Source organism: Haemaphysalis longicornis, unplaced genomic scaffold (genome assembly GCF_048455015.1).
Source record: "Haemaphysalis longicornis isolate Haplotype H1 unplaced genomic scaffold, Haemaphysalis longicornis Haplotype H1 scaffold_1, whole genome shotgun sequence".
In the NCBI taxonomy this organism is placed as follows: Eukaryota; Metazoa; Arthropoda; class Arachnida; order Ixodida; family Ixodidae; genus Haemaphysalis; species Haemaphysalis longicornis.
The window spans coordinates 8870236-8889592 of record NW_027526203.1 but is presented as its reverse complement, the minus strand read 5'-3'; the positions used below and the strand labels follow the sequence as shown (position 1 = coordinate 8889592).

Below are 19357 nucleotides of genomic sequence, written 5' to 3'. Positions count from 1 at the left end.
CCTTTTCGCGGTGTCTGGCCCCAGTGCTCTGCATTGTATTGCTGTTGTGCGATTTATCTCCGATGCCGGCGCTTGTCTTGTACTGTCAAACCTGCTCTTATTGCTATCTGGTGACGTAGAACTCAACCCAGGCCCACCCAAAACTACCCCTGACGCTATCCTAACCGCTATTCAAAAGCTAGAAGCTGGGCAAGCCACCCTACGCACCGAAATAGAGAAGCTCAAGCTAACCCATGAAACACATTCTAACCAGTTGTCCACTCTAACCAATCGACTGCTAGCGCTCGAATCCCAACTAAGCAACCGTAACACGAATTCCGAAATGACCACTGACGACCAGCTAATCCAAGAAATAGCAACGTTAAAAACCAAAAGCACCGAGTTAAGCAACCGCCTCCGAAAAAATAACCTGCTGTTCCTAGGTCTAGACGACACAGATAAAGAGTCATGGGAGGAATCGGAAGGAAAAGTTGTGGCTTTTTGCCAAACAAACCTAAACTTCCAACTTAACGCATGTAACATTGAAAGGGCTCATCGTATCGGAACCCCCTCTCCCAACAAAAAACGGCCTATCATCGTCAAGTTTACTAATTTCAAAACAAAAGAGAGCATACTACCATGTGGGCCAAAACTAAAAAAATACTGACTACGCGATTAGGGAAGACTTCGCATCGGCCACACGCCTAGCCCGGTCCAAGCTCAAACTCAAACTCAAATTGCGCGTTCAAACTAAGATTAGACAAGCTGCTCGCGTGGGCAATAAATGCTACATCTACAACCCTGCCACCGATAGCATTAGTGAATGCACAAAGTTTTCGATTAGCTCTGCGGGTCATGACGAACCACCTCTTGGCACTAACAATGGCGTCAAATGACGTAAACCAGATTGTTCCACCAGCTTCCCATCCCAACGGCGACCGTTATCATTCCTGCAGCTTAACGTCATATTCACCAACATCCGAAGCATAATCCCAAAACGCACCGAACTTAACAGTTTCATTGATGACACTGAGGCCGATCTCGTAGTACTAACCGAAACCTGGCTGCACAGCAACATCAGTGACAACGAGGTCTTCCCTTCCAACCAAAACTTTATTCTGTTTCGCCGGGATCGTGTCGGTCGCAGAGGAGGTGGCGTCCTCATCGCTGTCAAAAAAATCGCGCCAATCCACCCCGTGAATGTGGTTGGAAAGCAAAGCTGTAAACGGCACCCATAACGATTACTCATGCGACGTCCCTTAAAATCACTTACGTCGCTCTACAAATAGTAAAACCAGAGAGAAGTGAAATGCACTTAACCACACCATTTATTACTTCAAAGAGATATTCTTGGTAAGGTTAAATCAATGCATGATGCATGGACGGTGTTTGGTTGAGTTATATTGGTGTAGCACAAGAGTGGAAACTTTTTTTTATAAAATCAAAGTAAGCTCCACCCCGGTATTAGACGATCTGACTTCTCCGTCTCTGCGCCGCGGACGGAGGTGACGAGACTTTCGGCTGAGAAGGAGGAGGAAGAAATACTTCTGTTTAGATTTCTGAACGGCCCAGAGTGCAGCCCTGGGGAGTGATTCCTTCTTCTGTGGGGCCCATATGCAGTCCGCGCGGCCTGTGTTCTGTCCACCCGCTGAAGCTGGGTAGGTAGAGAGGGCCTGGACAGCAGCATCTCCCATTGCTCTTGTTGGGTAGTTGACGGAAAGAGAGGAGGGTGCTCAGGGCTGAAGTCGCACACCCCGATTACGGGGCGGAGTATTCGTACTTCTGAGAAAAATTTACATTCGGCGTCGTAGCGATTCTGATGCATTACGTGAAGACGCGTGGGCTGTGGGAAGGAGCCCGGATTGTATGAGCCGTAGGGTAGTTTGTTGTTCTCTGGAAAGGTCAGGGTAAGGCGAAGGTATGGTCTGTCTCAGAAGGCGATAATGCTGGATTATCTCCCTGGACGTGACAAGCGGGTGACTGTCCTCGTGCAGCTCCATAGCACGGGAGGTAAAAGCGCAGGGTTGTTAGGTGGGCGTATTTGTTGCCCCTCCATTGAAGCGTGAGGCGGTGTCCAGATGAGCTGAATGGAACCGTTTGGGGAGGGGTTTTTAGCACGCACAGTGCAGGTCAGGACACCCAGCCCGACTGGTAATTCCAGTAGGCTTGCTGGGAATCGGTGACTACCCTCCGAACCCCTGGTTGAGTGAGAGCCAAGGTGATGGCTGCCTCTTCTGCAGCCGTCATTTGTTGGGTACTAAGTGAGGTACACGCAAGGAGGTTGGTTCTGGAGGTAGCCACGATGATGGCGTGTTGCTGCCCTCGATGTTTGGAGAAGTCTGTGTAGATAACTGCATGAGCCCCACTGAGGGTGGTGTTTAGCGCTTGAGCCCGTGCTTTTCGTTGACCCTCGTCATGTGAGGGGTTCATATTTCTAAGCAAAGGGAGCATCTTTAGTTTTAGTCCCCAAGAGTCTGGGAGTACGTCAAGCGGAGTGACATTCTGGGCTGCCCAGCCAATCTGGTGAAGCATGCGGTTACCCACCGCAGTTCTGAGTCGGACCTTCTGGTTAGAAAGATGGCCTTCTATCAGCTCTTCCACCGTGTTGTGGAGCCCGTGCTAAGCAGCCTCAGTGTGGACGCACTCATGAGAAGACCAATGGCCTGCTCAACCGCCTTTCTAATCATTATATAAAGCATCTCTATGTCTTCCTCGTCGAGAAGAAGATAGGGGTTTGTCGCAAGCAACTCTCGAGAGGACAAAAGCTTCAATTAATCGAAAGGTACCGGATTCTTTTAGGCCTCGCTTCTTGGTGGCAACTCGCCTGATCATGTGTATGATTAGATTAATGCGGTTTTTGAGGCGCTGCAAGGAGACGTCACTGTTGGTGTTGGCCTGAAAATGTAGGCCCAGGATCTTGATGCTGTTGTTTTGAGTGATGGCCTGGTCATCAAGGAGTATTTGAATGTATTCCTTGATTTGGCGTGAGGGCGGACGACAAGAAGCTGGGATTTTTTACGTGAACACTGGAGGCCACAGGCTTTAGCACATTGGCGTACTAAAAGTGAGATTCCATGGATTGGTGTGAGCTTCCTTTAATTTTTGTAACTCTTAGCACATGAGCAAGGTGCGCACAGGGCCGCTAGACGGGCGTGAGTGGTCGTGTTAGGCTTTCACGTGGCATTCAGCGAGAAGGCAGGGGGTAAACCCGTAGATGTGCTTTGTGAGTACACCATTTGTCTTCCCGTGTTCGCGTGGGCTCGTAGCTAAATCGGTATGACAACGGGCTCTCGCTTTGTTAGTCTATTAGTGCCAGGTTCGATTCCCGGCGGTGCCAGTAAATTCTTTTATTTGTTCGCTGGTGTTTTCTGGTGACACCAACGGTCGCGAAAGAACCCTTGGGGGGTAGAGGTAGAAAGCTTTGCTTTAAAAAGCTTTGCTTTAATAAAACACACTGTCATCATCGCTCGTATTACAGGACGATAACCTTGAATTATTGTGCATCCTCATACAAAGCCCCGCGGTCAAAGCGATTTTCAGCATCTGCTACCGGCCACCTGACAGCCACAGACCCTTTTGTGATTCACTCACACGTGCCCTAACTGACATAAAAACCAAACATCCTGACACTCCCGTTTTCTTATTTGGCGATTTCAACTTCCCTGAGATAAGCTAAAGTCTGCTTTCGACACCGAACAGAACCACTACTAATGAAGCCAACCAATTTATTAATCTTGCTTTAGACTTTAACCTTCACCAAGTTATATCATGCCCAACACGGGGCAACAACACACTCGATCTGTTACTAACCGCCTGCCCTGATGACATTAAAAGTGTAAACGTTTTGCCCGGAATTAGTGACCACAGTCTGCTCGACATCTCCATAGCCCTTCCGTTTGCAAGACGATCCCCTAGCACCAAACTGATTACCGACTACAAGCGCGGTAATTACGACGACATTAACAATGAACTTATGCGATTTTATTCTTCCTTCTGTAAAACCTACGAAACACGCACTCCTAATGCTAACTGGGAATTGTACAAAAATGAACTAATAAACTTAAAAAATAAATTTATTCCTTGCCTACTTGTGAAATCTGATTCTAATAACCCACGGTTTAATAACTGCCTAAAACGCCTTCGGAATAGAAAAAAACGCCTCTACCGATCAGCCAAAGCAAAAAATCAACCACTAGCGTGGGACCGTTACCAGTCATGCGCGACTCAATACATGAAAGAAATAGCAGATGCCAAAGATAAATTCCTTTCCACAGACCTACTATCTATACTGAAAACTAATCCGAACAAGTTTTGGCGCTTACTCTCCCCCAAGTCGAAGACTAATCAACTTGAACTTACAAACACGGACGGTGAACCTATAGACAGTGACAAATGTGCTACATTTCTCAACGACTACTTCACATCTGTGTTCACTCCCGTTAACACCGCACCCATCACAGCTCAACCATACACGCCATCCAGTGCACAGCCCGACATTCAATTTAGTCCCAAATCTATAGCCGAATTAATTAGTGCACTGAAACTAACATCATCTGCCGGTTGCGACGAGATTAACAGTAAGTTACTAAAAAATACTATCATCGTCTCAAGTGAAATCCTATGTCTAATATTTGATCAATCCGTACGCACAGGCCAGGTTCCAGACGACTGGAAAAAAGCAAAAAAAAACCCCCGTCTTTAAATCAGGCAATCGCTCTTCGCCAGCTAATTATCGCCCTATTTCTCTTACGTGCATATCGTCCAAGCTTCTCGAACACATAATAGCATCTCATGTCATGAATCATCTGGAAAGCATGAATTTCTTTTTCCCATATCAACATGGATTTCGGAAATTTTACTCGTGCGAAACACAGCTCGCTGAGTTTGCGCACGACATTCTAGTTAACATGGACAACAACCTTCAAACGGACGCCATTTTCTTAGACTTTGCAAAGGCATTTGATCGCGTCCCACATAACCAACTACTCTCAAAATTAACTTGCCTCGGTTTACCTACAAACGTAATAAATTGGATTCAGGACTTCCTTACAGGACGCATGCAATTCACGTTCGCCAATAACAACCAATCTCCGCTTACAGCTGTTACATCGAGGGTACCACAGGGCGCCAGTCTCTCTCCCCTTTTATTTCCAATTTATATAAATGATCTGCCAACTAACATAAAAAGTAAACTAAGACTTTTTGCCGACGATTGTGTCCTCTACTCTGAAATTAAAAGCCCCGGCGATAACAGCACCCTACAAGATGACCTTAACACTATCGCATTATGGTGCAATAATTGACTCATGCCCCTCAACCTACCGAAATGCAAACTAATCTCATTCTCTCGTAAACGCTCCATCACCCACCACGCTTACAATATCAATGCTGTTCCCATATGCTCTGTAACATCGTATAAATACTTAGGCGTTCACATGACACCATCATTATCATGGGAATTACATATCGACACAATCTGTTCCGAAGCATCAAGGACACTTGGTTACCTCCGACGAAATCTGAAATCCGCGGCCATAGAAATAAAAAAACTTGCTTATCTAACATTCGTGAGACCAAAACTTGAATACGCGTCATCAATCTGGCATCCATCCCAAGCCTATTTGACCACTAACCTAGAATCCATACAAAATCGTGCAGCTCGCTTTATCACCTCCCAATACTCCTCCGGCACCAGCGTCACAGCTTTAAAACAGTCCATTTCCCTTCCGTCACTGCTATCGCGCCGTCATATCGCACGTTTATGTCTACTTCATGGGGCCTACTATCATAAAAAATCCAGGCATGAATTACTAAAACCATCCCACCGCACGTCAGCGCGCCTAAATCACACCCAGCCAATAGCACACTTATCCGGTCGAACATCGGCATTCACAAGTTCATTCTTCCCCAATGCAATAACCCTTTGGAATTCGCTACCCGACAATATAGCATCCTGCACTGACCGCGCATCTTTTCGAAAAAAATTGGACGACCACTATCACCACTCCGAACATCAATGCTGATTCATAATATAGATCCTTCCTACTTGGAACCTGCACAATTGCTCTTGCTTGTCTTTCTTTTTATGTGCTTTTTCTTTTTTCTTCTTATAACTGAACATTTGTATTTGGTAATTTGGTATTATTTTTCTCTGATCTGCTTTTTTTTGTTTTGTTGCTGGTGTTGTTGTTGGTTGTGCTGACTGATGCATGTCAGTCACTAATTCTTTTTTTTTTGTCTTCCCTATATGTATTTGCCCCCCCCTTATGTAATGCCTTCGGGCCCTTAAGGAACAAATAAATGAAATGAAATGAAATATCCTTGACTCAATCAAACTACGTCAAGAAGCTGCTGATACAACGCATTCACTACCACCAACTCCCCAAACACTAAACGTTAACGCAATACACCCACCCCCTATGCGACGCATTTATTCGAGTCCCCCTCGTGGGGAGATGGGCCCTTTTAAGATAAGACCTGTGCTACACATAGCGCAAGTGCCTAGATTCGATGTATACTGCACAGAATGAGCTCCATTGGCCTCACACTGGAAGCTACTGTACGGGCGTTGAATTCTTATATGCAAAACATTTTATTTTGCATTTTGGACATGAACAATTAAATAAAAATATGTAATTCTTATGGCCTACGTAATTTTATTGCGGATGTACACTCATCATACTTCACACGTTGAAATAAAGCAAGTAATCTCATGAAACTGTGGCTGTTTAATGCAATGCCTGCACAAGGTTCCCGTGCGTGCAATGTACAGTCGGCCAAATCTTTAACTAGTGTGCGCGAGCTGCGATTTTTCAGTCTTATGGCGCTCTTAGGAAGGAACAGCCTAGCAGACGATGGGCCTCTTTGCAACTTGGCTCCCGACCCGTTTGGAACTCGACCTGTTTGCAACTTGGCTTCCGTCATGCGCCGCTGACGCATGAAAAGTCGCCGCTCCCGAACGCTAGTTAAAGATTTGGCCGACTGTACAGGGCCGTCCACTTTAGGTGCGAACACGGCGCAGCGTGGACACGCTCCGCGGAGCGCCAGCGCACAGGCCGTGGCCGCGCATCGAAGCTAAGTGGCGCAGGCGCATGGAGGTGGGTCTTCGTGTCGTCTGCTAGCGCGGGAGCTCGCCGATCTTGCTTTGCAGTGAAGCACGGCTAACTCTTATCATGCTTGTAGCGTCTTGGAACGCCACGACTGCGTTGCGGGAAAGCGCACTTTTCCTCACTGCGACACGTTGTGTAGTTTCTGCGTGCGACAACTGAGCGCTTCCTCTTTCCAGTCCCACGGCCCCAGTTAAATAGATGTATTGTTGCAAACATTTCACGACTGGCTTTTTTGTTGTGGGGACAAGTAGCTTTCTTTTATTTACCATAAATTTGTGCCCAGTTGCTGAGCTAAAAGCTGCAATAGCAGCTTGACGAGGCCCAGCAAACCGTTACATGGCAGTATTGACCGACAACATCAAAGCTCTACGCGGTTTCGTGACATAACAGAACATGATATACGTATATCCAATATACGGAATTTGTAAACAAAACCGTAAATCTGATTAAACCGTATTTCAATTCAATGGCAGGTTACATATATTGGTAGGCAGGATTTGCTTTCGGATGTGAATTATACAAAATCAATTCAAAACCGCAGAACATTACAGACAAGGAATAAAAACCAAACAACACAAACGTTTACTACTTGCACAGAGCAAAAAACGAAAAGAAAGCCTGCAACTGTCATGATAATTACAAATTTGTCTACAAGGTCACAAAATATTTTCGCAATTCCCGAAAATTAAAGTTTGCCGTGTGCTTATGGCTGTTTAGAAGGGAGGGAAGATTGTGTTGTAGCGATTGTAATTTATAATTGGTTAGGAAATGCGGGATGAACCAAGCATCACAACTGCGGGTGCTAGCCAAGTTTTCGCTTTGTCGCAAAGAAGCCAGGCGAGTAATATAGTCCCTGTATTGGGGGCAAGAAAATCAAAAGGAGCGCAAAATTCGATATTACTACATGTGGTCCACTTTCACAATGTGGTACATGGGAAATAAATTTTCTGTTGGGCACAGATAAGGCACGTTGGCGATTAAACGGATGATCTTTTTTTGCAACAGTAATAGTTTCATGATGTTTGTTTTCGTTGTGGTAGCCCAAATTAAACTACAATGATTGATATGCGATTCAAAAAGCGCGTAGTATATGTCAAGTTTCACCCTTCTTGGGAGCAGGGCACGACAGCGAGACAGCGCTCCAGTCGTGGCAGAAAGTTTTTGAAATATGCATGAGCATCCCAACTAAGGTGAGCAGAAAAAATGACGCCAAGAATTTTATGCAGAGACGCTAAGTCAATTTTACTACCTGCATATACAAGCGAGTGTTGAGATTTAATTGGTTTATTTTTTGCTCTGAAAATAATTGCTTTTGTTTTCGCTGTATTAACTTTTATTCTATTTGATTGCGACCATAATTGGAGCTTCTCTAGCACGTCATTACATTTAGCAATTAAATTATTTTCGTCTTTGTCAGAAAGTAATATGGTGCTGTCATCCGCATATATGATAAATTTAGCAGTTGTATCTACCTGAACATTAATATAGGTGTTAAACAGCAGTGGTCCCAATACGCTCTCTTGAGGCACACCGGTTGTTATCGGTAAAAACGATGATCGGAAGGAACCTATGCACACACACTGATTCCTATTGCTTAAGTACTTCTTGACATGAGTAGTGCAAGTGGTTCACCTCTAATTCCAAAAGACGAGAGTTTATTAATCAGTATGTTATGATTGAGGCAATCAAATGCCTTGGTAAAATCTATAAATAGCCCCAAAGTGTAAATATTATTATCTATGCTTTGTAGAATGTTCTCCTTCAAAGCTAATAGAGCTGTCTCGGTTGATTTATTTCTTTTAAACCCTAACTGTGCTTCAGAAAGGATATTATGTTTATCGAAGAATTGAGTTACCATTAACTTCTCCAATCCCTTGGAAAATGTAGGAATAACCGATATTGGCCTATAATTTGACGGCAAATTGCTGTCGCCACCTTTGAATATTAAAACGACTATTGAATTTTTCATAGCACTCAGAAATATGCTTGTTTTGAGTATTAAATTAAAAATATGTACGAGTACGGGAACGATAAATTCTAACACATATTTAATTGGTTTCATTTGCAAGTTATCAACATCTAACGCCTTTGTATTATTTAGATTCATGAATGTTGAATAGATCTTGGATTCATCTGTTGGCTCCAAAAACATACTTTCGCGCACGGTACCGACTGGTTTCTCTTCCACTACAATATCAGGATCTCGAGGGACAATGCTGACAAGATATTCATTGAAGTGCTCCGCCAGCGCCATATGCCCGTTATTTCTCGGTCGTTACAAGTTATCTTCTCAGGAGAATAACGTTTTCTATCGCGGCCTAGCGCACTATTAATAACTTTCCTAGCAGCGGCAGGGTGCTTCCAAGTGATATCAGTAACCAGTTCGTGATAGTAGCTAGTCTTTGCTCTCCTCAGATCGGCGTTCAGACGGTTTCTTAGTTTTTTAAATTCATCTAGTGTGGTGGGCTCGCGCGTGCGCAGAAACTTGTGGTATAGATAGTTTTTCTTTCTGATCATGGGGACGTGCGTAGTCCTGACCCAAGGCTTTCTGCTTTTTTTTTTTTGGTTTGCTTTATAAGCCTAAAAGGAAAGTGCTTGGTGTATATCTGTGTAAAGTTTTTAAAGAACATAGAATACGCGTCTTCTGCATTTGAATTTGCAAGTACGGAAGACCAGTCCTGAAGACCAATTTCCTGTTTAAAAGAATCCAACGCTTCTTCAGTTATGTGCTGTACGCGAATGCTCTGACTTTGAGCGTTAGGGCGCCTCCCTTCCGAATAAAAAAAGATAAAAACAGGGTTTGGTTTAATGAGAGACGCTGTAGAGGAGGGCTCCATGAAATGTCGGCCACCGGGATGTATTTAATGTGTCCTGGCATTACCCCCCCTCCCCCCCCTGCTTCTCCCCGCCTATCAAACTCATTTTTACAGCGAAGCTATCTATGGCTGGGATCCAGCAGATAGTCTGCGACTACAGACACGACATGTAGACAAGAATACCACGCGAGCGTGGCGCCATTTTGCGGGTCCACTCAAATCCTGGAATCGTAATACTGTGCGCCGCACTTCCCGCGTAAACAATCATAAAAGTAATAAAAACGTCCGAGGGCCTTCATATTTCGATACAACACTGCTTATATTACGCCTGAAGAATTCTGTTCTCGGCAATAAATTTGTGCTTAGAGGTGAAGACGACTTTATTTGCCTTTAAATTAATTGTCACCTGGCTTTTCCACACTGTGCGTTGTACAGTGAAGCAGGTCCGTCTACGGGGTGAAACGGCTTAGCTCCTTTAAAAAAACGGTTATATCTCTTGCAGGCTATAGAAAACGGCTGTGACTCCTGTTTCGAGACGGCTCTACCGTTACGCGAAATTTTGTTTGCGTTTCCAAATCACACATTTCACAGCGAAGTTGTCAATAGTGGGGAATTCCCGTCTGCTCTCAATACACGGGCTTCTACGGGTGGGAAACGGGCCGCCCATGTTTTGTCGCTGGAATGAAATTCCAGTCCTTCCAAGTTTCATTAAGGTTACTAACGAGGAAGCACGCTTAGCCGCAAATTGCAAACAAACGCGTATTGTTCTGTGCACGCCTCGGACTGCGCCCCGGCAAAAGCATGTTGTCGCTCACCTCGAGGCTCGGTACCCCACACTCTAAGAAAAAAGGGTGGGATAGTTTCTCCCTTAAAGAGACCCAGAAAAGCCTTTTGTAAAAGTTACAAAAGGCCTTTTTTGTCGCGTAGCACCAATATAGCGATGCAATGCCGTTGGAATTATTGATCTACATTCAGTATTAGCTGCGCGAGAAGCAATTAAGTGCACCTCTTCCCCCTTGCCGATCCATTCCTCCCCCCTCTCTGCTTCTTTCAAAGCAGCTGGAAACACTGGGAATAGCCATGTGACATCGCGACGCTCGACTCTGTTCTCCGCTAGCTACATTCTTGCGCCTAGGCACGCGTCAATCGCTGCAGACCCGCCTTTGCCTCGGGATCGCGCAGGAAGGAGGAAGAGCAACCGGAAGCCAATGACAGGGACGTTGCCGGCGACCGACGATCGGCCGAATCAGGGGGGCGCCTCGCCGTTGCGTCAGCCGCGATCGCCGTTGCGTCAGCCGCGGTCGGCGTTGCGTCGGCCGCGGTCGGCTTGCTACGGCGGCGCGCTCATCGACTGAGAAAGGCGATCTTCAGAAATTGTTTACAAATTATCCGTACAACGTATGGGGCTCACACTTGGCTCAAAATTCCCCGTTATGTGTTCTACCACCTGAATGCATTTGATTGCCACCTTCACAAAGCTTTTCTGGGTCCCTTTAAGGCTGAAACAGGAATGTATCATACATTGCTTCCTAAAAGGTAGAAAGATTCTCCCTTTAACAGGGAGGAGCGCGTTTCTCCCCCTAGGAATGGAAGAAGATTGCCCCCTTTCGTGAGCTAATGGGGGAGCATTCCTCCCTTGGCGGCGCTACCGGAGAATTCGTGTTATGCGAGGAAGGCCTAGCGAGCTGATCGGTTTGAGGATCGAGCAAGTACAAATAGGTGGGTACTGTGGTTGTGTGCGCTTAAAATGCGCCTAAGATACCCAAAACAATACCTACCGTGCACCAGAACTGCGGTTAGCAAGCCATGACGCCAATCGTATATGCGCGACTTGCATCCGTCCCGCTAAGCGCTCCGTCTACGCGTTTAGCGCGAACGCGCCGCTGTAAACGAGCAGAAATCATAACGATTGCATTCAAAATGCTGCATTTATTTCCCAAACGCTTGTAATCCTGCCGTTTACCTACTCACGAGATCACAAACATCCAATGCGGCCGTTAGAGAAACACTCGTTGTTGTATGTTAGTCGCCTTACCTTGCTACAACCGATGCATCCCAACGCAGACCGTCTGCAATCGTGCACCTCAGCGCAAAGGCGGTGCAGGCGGCTCAAAAAACGGATCCCTCGCATCCGTCCGAGCAAAGAGATGACACTGCTCGCCATCTAGCGAGCTCGAATCGCAAACGTTTAAAAATTACCGATAGATGAGGAGGGGCAGCAACTAAGCATCACTACCAGTGGGCGCTTACGTCAAGGCGTTTCTTCTATGGCTAACGTATATATAACAACATTACAGAAGCCGCAGGCTGGCGGGCACAAATTGGGAAGAAACATAGCGCAACACGTCAACATAAACTGCGTTCAAGGCATTGTCAACGCACACTGCATGCAATAGACAACAGCGCAAGCATAATACACGTATACATTGTTGTGCCAGAGCGCCTGGCCCAAAGGCGTTGCACGAGGCGACGCGCCGACAGCGAGGCTGAGTCACGCCTCTCCCTTTCGTCGCTGCGGCGCGGCCGACTCCTGCATCTCGAAACGCTGCGGCGCGGCCGACTCCTGCATCTCGAAACGCTGCGGCGCGGCCAAATCCCTCAGCGGAGAACGACCCAAACAAGGGCATGTCGCTACGCCCGGAGGCGAGGTCACGGAGACGGCGGCGGCATCGCTCTCCCTTTCCCCATTGGCGGCGCAGCTGACTCACCGCTTCGCTACCATTCGTCGGAATTCAAACTTCAGGCAGCGAGAGCTCTGATTGGAGCCATTCGAACTTCTCGGGGCCCCAACGAACTTCCCGGGTTATAAAAGAAGCCCGGAGGCTCTCATCGTCGGCATTCCTCGGCGGCTTCTCTCCGGCACCAGTCTCTTCGGAAGCACCGAGTGAAAGGGTGCTGTCGCCTTTGTGCGAATGATGTAACGTTGGCTTACCCTGTAAATACTGTATATAAATGTTACTTCAACTCTTCGTCGGCTCGAGAACTTCTTCGCTCGGCTCTGCGCCGCGTCGATAGCGGACGGAGCAAGGCAACATCGCTACACCGGTGACTGCGCTCGGGTGGCCAGTCGCAACAGCGGAGACAGCGTCGGGATGGCTGATTCCCAACCTCGGTGACGAGCAGGAAGGCGAGTCACAACCTTGGCGACCGCCCTGGGATAGTCATTCCCAACAGTGGAGGCTGCGGTGAGAGAGCCCAGTCGCAGACAGCGGTGGCAGCGGTGGGATCGTCATTCCCAACCTTGGAGGCAACAGTGGGATGCTCATTCCCAACAACATGCACATTGCACAACACATAGTACACTTTTCACGTGTCCGCAAAGCACAAAGCACAACTACACTTTACACGGCCACAAAGTATTTATACCACTGATTGCAGAGCGTGCAAATAGGAAGAATAAGCTTGTTGTTTGTTTCGAATAATCCACAGCAATGCGTGAGCCTCAGCTGTGTTTTGTTGTTTCGTCAAATGTAACTCGTGCAATTGTAACCTTTTATTAGTTCCCGGTTTTGTAAGTAGTCCAGTCTAGTGCACTTATAACAATATCCAAGTGCCAAGGAAATCCCATCGTTATAACCGATAATTGTTATAAGCGAGTTGCGAAATGAAAAGGCAGAACAGAGCTCAAAACATTTTATTCGCATGCCAGCAAGGTCCTACTACTACTGATTTGCGCGAAAAGAGGCCGCAGTCGGTCACCTTTGTTTGCGACGTGTGAAGCTAGCGCAAATCTTTTCCAAGAGCGTCTACAGGTGCTTCACCTAGCTGAGGTCAATGTCCTTGGCGGAAACAAAGTCCCCGAGGGACTGTGTCACGCATTGGGTCTCCTACGAAGACACTACCTGAGTAGGCTGCACAACCGCGTCGTTAGAGTCATCACTGCTGCACTTTTGGCGCACAATATAACCGGATTCAATCGTTATATCCCATATCGCGGCACCGGAGCATTGTAATAAGCGGTTTATTTTACCATAGCAAGAATACAAAAGTTGACGGTGCCATAGCTTTTCATCGTTATATCCGATATATCGTTATAAACGGTATCGTTGTAAGTGGACTCGACTGTAGTAGAATAGCTCAAAGAAGAAAAAAACGTGTAACAAAATGGTACGGCGGGTATGTTTTTGTGATGACCTTCGCTCTTTTAGCGAAGAGAGCACCGCTGGTCTGGCAACCATTCAGAAACGCCAGCCGAAATGCTACCGTAGCTACTGCAGGGGTCTTTTTGTTGTTGGTCACTGATGCATCAATATGCTGCTGTCCGCCATCGTTGATGAAGAAATGGGCAGTTTGGTATAATCGCTGCCCTCTTTTACCCTTGGGAGTGAGTAGAAAGCACCCACAAATGCGGCGGGTAACGTTGAACTGGCCGCAGGCGAATCGTACCCAGCCAGCATGCAGCGGCTACCAAGAATGTGCGCGAAGCACTTCTGGAGAAGCGTGCGTTTGCGTGGTGAGCACATGGTGATAAAAAAAACAGTAAGAGGACAAGGAAGCACCACATTTCAGGGGCGATGTTGCACAGAATAATCGCCTACGCCCGATCGGCGAAAGCCGTTGTGCAACGAAGAACGGTTTCGTTGTCGGCGTCGGCACCAACGGCAGGACGCAGATGACAGGGGAGAATGTATGCTCCCCGTGTCCGTGTTTCGCAGAGGCCGTAGAGGGGCCCTACGTGTAATGAGCTAAATGGAGAAACTCGCTGGACTGGGGGAGATAACCAGCATTATTCTCCCTTTTTCTACCCTTTTTTCTAAGAGTGCAGCTTCGCTGGGCATCCTTCTTCACCGAGAGGAAGGACACTGAATTTTTTTAAGCGAATCATTCAGTGGGACCCACGACTTGCTGTCAAAAGTCTAATGCGTTTCCCCATAGAGGGGTTGACCGACAAAATAGCTCGAATTAAAAAAAAATAAAAAAAATGTCTTAGGGCCTTTATATTTTTGGTATGACGGCTTGCATGATGATGAAGATGATGATCGCTATTGGTTTCCCCTTTGTAGCGGGGTGATGAGATGTCATCATAAAAAAAGGACTAATATACCTAGGTTTTATACTCTTGGTTTAATTCTAGCGCTGCTTAAGGCTGGCACAAAAAGCTTATTAGGCACAAAATACCATTTTTTACAGGTGGTAACTGTCCTAGGCAGTATTCCCCTCTCTGCTTTTCGTCCACCAGCATTCTAATCTTCGTCGCCTCGACAGCCTTGAAGTTAACTTTCTCTGTGCTGCCCTTAAATACTAGGGCTTCTGGAAGCCGAATATTTCCCTCATGTAGATTTGGATGGATGCCCTCACACTCTAACACAATGTTCCGCATAGTTTCTGTTTCTTTTCCGCAGACGACGCATACCCCATCATTTTGTGAATACTTCCCCACAGAGCTCTTAGTTCGCAAGCAACCTGCTGTTGCCTCAAAAAGCAAAGCACTGCCCAGGGAATAATCGTAGAAATTTTCCTCTCTGATGTTCAATTACTTAGCCCTGCAAATCTCTGACGACGTTTTAGATTCTGTTTTTTCTCTCCATTATTCGTTTCAATCGCCCTGCCTCTGTTCTGGTTACCTTGGCGGTTTTCGATTCGGCACTGTTCTTTTCGTATTTCATCGTTAGCCTTCTCGTCTCCCTTCACCCCTGCGTGTCCACGCTTTTCAAGTATAGGTACCTAAAAACCTTAGCTGCGCACCTTCGTTGATCCATTGCTCTTAACCTCATCTCAAAACATGTTTTATTCTGCGCTTCTCGAACTTAAAACCACGCCCAGCCCATATCTCCCTGCAGTTCTTCGTTTGTTGTTTTCCCATGCGCGCCTAAGGCCAAACGGCCTACCGTTCTCTGATTCATTTGAAGGCCTGATAGAACGTCTACTTTTAAGCAGAGTACAGCATTCGCTGTACTCTTGACCCGAAACCATTTCTTGACCATTTCTTGACCCGAAACCATTACTCCTTCCACATTCCTCTCAATACTTCATATTTGTTATACCCCCACATAGCTCTATGCTTCATTATAGTTGTGTTTCGCTTTCCCTTACCCTTAAGTTGCTCCTTGTGAGTTCTTAAGTAGTTATCCCCTTCGTTTATCCAAACTCCCAAATATTTATGTTCCTTCACTCTGGGTAATTCGCCTTTCTGGATAGATACTGCGTCAGTGGTAGCGTCATGGAAAACCATTACTCCCGATTTGTCTGCACTAAAATTTAACCCGAGGTCGATGGCTTCCTGGCCGCTAATATTTATTATCCGTTGCATATCGGTCTGTTTGTCAGCTAAAATAACAATGTCGTCTGCGTATAACATTCCCGGAATACGCTGTTCTACTACTTCGCCTTTCAGCATATGGGTTAGGTTGAACCCTACTTGACTTTCTTCCAGTTACTTTTCTAACCCGGCAATGTAAAGCATGAACAGTATTGGGCTCAAAGAGCATCCCTGTTTCAGTCCCCGACGGTTGTTGACCTGCTGGGCGCATTTCTGTCCTTCCTATGTAAGGTGCACTCTATTGTCTTTATAGATTGCTATAAAGAACTGTATTACTCGTCATCTAATCCCTGGAGTTTCAGCATTCTCCACAGCAGTTCTCTGTTTACGTTGTCATATGCCCCCTTAATGTCCGAGAACGTAATCCATAATGGTCTATTACCCGCCGCGCTGGCTCAGTGGCTAAGGCGTTGCGCTGCTGAGCCCGAGGTCGCGGGTTCGAATCCCGGCCGCGGCGGCCGCTTTTCTGATGGAGGCGAAAAGCAAAAACGCCCGTGTGTACGAGATTTCGGCGCACGTTAAAGATCCCCAGGTGGTCGAAATTAATCCGGGGCCCTCCACTACGGCGCGCCTCATCGCCTGCGTTGCGTCGGCACGTTAAACCCTACAATCAATCAATCATAATGGTCTATTCTGCGCTTGCGCAATTTCAATGCTTTGCGTTATCACAAACAAATTATCATCCAATCGTCTGTCTTGTCTAAATCCATTCTGCAGCTCCCCAAGTGTTTTGTTTTCTTCCATCCATGCTTGAATTTCTGATTTTATCGCCGGCATTAGGAATCTATACACCACTGATGTTACTGTGAGTAGGTCTGTATGAATCAATACTGGCTTTGTTGCCTCTACCTTTATATAGTAAATTCATCCTACTTTCTAACCAGTCTTCTGGTATTTCTTTGGTTTGTATCACCTGACGTATTGCCCTCATAAACGATTCCTTACTTTTGGTCCAAGCAGGTTTATCAGTTGCATTGGCATTCCGTCCGGGCCCACTGCTGTCTGGGGGGAAATCTTTTGCTCTGCTTTTTTCCAATCAAGTTTGATCAAACTTATTTCCCTTTACGCAGTCCTCTGTGGTGCTGATGTTATCGGTGCAGGTCTCCCTATCACTATTGCCCTAAACTTCTCACTAATCACTCGATGAATATGCGCTAACGCGTGCTCTCCTTCTAAATGTTTCCCCTCCTCATCAATCAAGAATTTTTAATGGATATCGCTTTTTGGGCTCAGTAATTCCAAAGCTTTTTGTATGCGCTTTTGTCCTTCTGCCGTATCCATTGCTCGCTTTTATGCTTGATCTTTGCTTGCACCATTTTCTGCACTTCTAGTTTTTTCCCACGGTACATATCCCACTTCTCCTTCACTACCTCCGGCTCCATACCAGTTCTTTTTGCTTCTCTATGGTCTCTCGAGGCCTTTCTTCGCTCGTCAATAGCCTGTTTTATTTTCTTATTCCGCCAGCTTCTCGGCTTTTTCTTCCCTTTCCATCAGTTTCGTTGCGTTGCATCAGATCGTTGACGCCGACCTAGACAACGTTCACCGAGTACCAGTCCGGGCGGAAGGAAGGACACCTAACTTAATAGCTCGTTTCTGTTCTCGTTCGAAAAAGCAGGAATTTCTAAGTAAAGCGCGCAAAGCTCGGCTTAACACAAAGGATCTCAACTTCTATGGAACCCAATGCCCTGTCTTCGCTAATGACCATTTGACGCCAGAAAACAAGCGGCTGTTTGCCAAAGCCCTTGCCCTCAAAAAAGAAACCGAGTGGAAATTCCTGTGGACGGACAGCGGTAGAATTAAGGCCAGGCAGTGTGACGATAGTCGTGTCTTTCGCATCAAGGCCGAAGCAGACTTGGGTTCCGTTAGATCTGCGCAGATTTATCATAGCTTGTCTTCAATATGGCATCATACTATTCCACCCTTGAAGCTCAAAAATTTCTTGACAATAGTGGTTTATCAGCCATACACTTCAACGTACGTAGCCTCAGAAAAAATTATGACGATATTCTTGCTCAGGTATCCGCTTTGAATCACTATTTTTCGTTTATTTGCGTATCAGAGACCTGGCTATCACCCGATGATGCCAATCTTTTTTGCTTTCCCAATTATACACCAGAATACAACAATCGCTCAACAAGTCATCACGGTGGCGCTGCAATCTTTGTTGCCTCTAACATGAACTATAAAGGCAGAACTGATCTCCATCTTTCCGTTGAAAAATGCGAGTCAGTTTGGATAGAATTAGATGAACCGTAATTACCTACTGAGTTTTGTAAAGCTGTTATCGGCTCCATATACCGTTCACCCTCATCACCAGTGTCGACATTTTGTTCAGAATTAACCAAACTCCTCAGCTCACTAGCAACAAAAAAGAAAAGTGTAGTAATTTTAGGTGATATCAATATTAATCTGTCAGATGAGCGTAACCCTTCGTGTGTCGATTACACTAACTGCTTCCTTGGCCTTGGCTATGAATCACTGGTTAGCATTCCAACTAGATGTGTCCTGAGTACAAATGGCACGATTATTGACCATATCTTATCAAATTTCATACCTCAAGAAGACTGGAATTCTTGAATTTAGCCCTACGGACCACTATCCCATATTTTTTCGTCTCGACTTCCACGCGAAAAAACAAAATAGGACATTTTATAAAACTGTGCTTAATAAGGAAGAGTTTACTATCCAGGTGCTTCAGGCGGATTGGTCAGATGTTTATACGTTAACAGACCCTGAATCGGCCTATAATAAGATGGTATGCATTGTTAAAGATTTCAAACACACGAGACGCCGACCAGTCAAAAAATCGTTCTTCGCGGCTTCCAGCACGGAAGCCTTGTTCACAATGAAAACATCACCAGAAATGGATCGTTTAAATGGGGTTGAGTAATCGATGTTAGGAGCGCGCGTAGATTGGATTTAGATTTCCGTCGTTACGATTAACCGTGTTAGATGTGGTCTGAATGATCAGGGATTCCAGATGCAGGCGTGAAGTTGCCGATTTTTCTGTTGCGACGATTCTTGCACCGTCCCAGTCAATCTTGTGGTCATTCGTGACGGCGTGCTCTGCTAAAGCGTTGTTGCGAACGCTCTTATTCTTTACGTCACGAGCGTGTTGCTGTAATCGTTTCTTGTCACTGAGTTTACTGATTCCCCGATGTAAACACCGTCGCAGTCTGCGCACGGGATTTCAT

The 19357-nt window shown here is 46.1% G+C and overlaps 1 protein-coding gene across 1 annotated transcript in view; it reads right to left on the bottom strand.

Annotated features, from left to right (window-relative positions):
* Window positions 1-19357, bottom strand: part of LOC144140884 (uncharacterized) — a 62677-nt gene that overhangs the window by 7954 nt on the left and 35366 nt on the right. The window lies entirely within an intron of this gene.